At 50.7% G+C, this 2310-nt stretch overlaps 1 non-coding gene across 1 annotated transcript; it reads right to left on the bottom strand.

Moving 5' to 3' along the window:
- Positions 1 to 1886: 1886 nt before the first annotated feature.
- Positions 1887 to 2041, bottom strand: LOC143154424 (5.8S ribosomal RNA). The gene has a single exon (XR_012994081.1). It is a non-coding gene; the product is annotated as a 5.8S ribosomal RNA (ribosomal RNA).
- Between the last annotated feature and the right edge of the window lie 269 nt (positions 2042 to 2310).

Here is a 2310-nt window from a genome sequence, read left to right on the forward strand (position 1 = left end):
GGTCTCGTGGTCATATTTAGCCTTAGATGGAGTTTACCACCCACTTAGGGTTGCACTCTCAAGCAACCCGACTCTAAGGAGAGATCCTCCCGAAACGCGTACTGGTCGCTACGGGCCTGGCACCCTCTGTGGGTAAATGGCCCTATTCAAGTTGGACTTGGACTCAGTTCGACGTCACGGGATAAGCGGATCCTCCTGAACACTACATTTCCCTGCGGCAATACCGCGGGGATTCAGTGCTGGGCTCATTCCTGTTCGCTCGCCGCTACTAAGGAAATCCTTGTTAGTTTCTTTTCCTCCGCTTAGTAATATGCTTAAATTCAGCGGGTAATCTCGCCTACTCTGAGGTCGTCAAACAAACGTGTTTTTCTTTAACAGCGAAAGGCAACGACGCCGAATCAAAGAGAGCAAGGCGCCACAATCTTTTCGTCCCAACTCGACGTGTTCTGCAGTTGCATACGCGATGATGATCCTCTCTCTTCAATCGTTGTTCGCTCGCGTACCAGGGTAGGCGGGGATATACGCCGACGTGGACGGGTGTAAAAGAAGAACGAGCGAGGAGTGGGGAAACGACGTCGGGGCGCGAACGAGAGGTCTTATTCCTTCCCTCAGTAACGCGCTCGACGAGCATTTTCTCCCTATCTCTCACGCAGATTCTTTTCTTTTCACCGCATTCCCACACGTACGGCGTCGCCCGACGCAAAATCCCATCGGTGACGCTTACATGGTTCTGTCGATTGAGAGAGTTCTTCGCGTTGAACCGAAGAAAAGGAAGCCTGCTGTTTTCTCGGTGACAAGGAGAGATTTTCAAGCACCTCGCCAAAGTGTCTCTCTAACTGAAATTCGATGCGAAACGCTCGCTAGACGTTTAACCGGTTGAAATTTTAACGTCCGTCCGTTGCTTTTCCAGTAAAACATACTAAAGGAATACTACTAACACGCGTCGACTTCGATTCTACTTATTCTTCCCCTCTCTCGCTCACTCTCGATCTGACTCCTATTCTCCAGAGCAGAACGAAGAGAAGGAGGAGGAGGATAAGAGAACCCGGTGTTAGCAAGTCCGAGATGAATTCGAAAAAGTTGTCGTGGACTGGACGACCGGTTATACGCGCGGTCTCACGATCGACAACAGAGACATGGGGTGACCAACCTCTCGCTTTCCCTTCAGCAGTTTCCCTTCATTGTGGCAAAGTTTGTCGTTGCGTTCGAGCCGCTCCAAAGAGGATTTTAAGTACAGCACCGAAGGTTCAGAAACGTTTGCACGCACGAGCATATCTCTTACCAAACGAACCACATCGACGGGTCAAAAATTCGATTCGACGAACGTGGCCGAAGTCTTCAACGTTCGAAGATAAAGACCTCCCTCGATAGTGGTCGCGGTAAATTTGATGTGACATCGCGGGCAACGACGACCCCCGCTGGCCGACAAATCCCTGGGGCTGTGCGAACGACGACTATTAACAAATGCCACATTTCACGTGGTGGGGTGATTCATTTTTGTCCTCTATTAGTCTCTCGATTCGTGTTCCTTTCTCGACGTAAAAATCATTTCAGGCAACGTTGGGAGCGCGGCAAAATTCGATTCGGGCGAAAGACGAATATATGCGCGCGCAAACTTCAAAGTAATCGTAGGGAGCGGTGTTCACGGGCGGTCGTATTAAGTCGACGCGCGACGCCGCAACACTCTCGCGAGTCCGAACGATTACATATGGAGACGCGCAGGCAAATCGTTATTTTCGCACGTCCGCGACAATCGCCAACGAACTGCCCATCTTTCGCTCGTACGTAAGCATCTCCGTACACACCCGACTCTGAAACGTTTCCATTCTCTCCGGAAACGACGGCGGGGATTGGATAGCAACGCAAGCAGTATTAGGTTATGTGAACGACCCTCAGCCAGGCGTGGTCCAGGAATTTTATCCGTGGACCGCAATGTGCGTTCGAAATGTCGATGTTCATGTGTCCTGCAGTTCACACGTTGACACGCAATTAGCTGCGTTCTTCATCGATCCACGAGCCAAGTGATCCACCGTTCAGGGTAATCGTTATGCAATTTTGCGTTTAAATTCTCTTTGGTTCTAGTTTTGAAAATCGATGCCCGCGCCTCCGACCAAACGTAGAAAGAAGGAGGCTTGGGCGTCGCCAAATTGACGACACAAAGTCCCGACTGACGGAACACGTCGAAAGTTCGCGCACATGAACGCGAATCATTCGACGGCCGGGTGCAAAGTACATTGAAAAACCATCATGAATCGTGGGATGTGGAACCGCGGGGATAATCCCGATCAAAGGAACCACAGTCCTCACCGA

This window comes from Ptiloglossa arizonensis, unplaced genomic scaffold, assembly GCF_051014685.1.
Source record: "Ptiloglossa arizonensis isolate GNS036 unplaced genomic scaffold, iyPtiAriz1_principal scaffold0020, whole genome shotgun sequence".
In the NCBI taxonomy this organism is placed as follows: domain Eukaryota; kingdom Metazoa; phylum Arthropoda; class Insecta; order Hymenoptera; family Colletidae; genus Ptiloglossa; species Ptiloglossa arizonensis.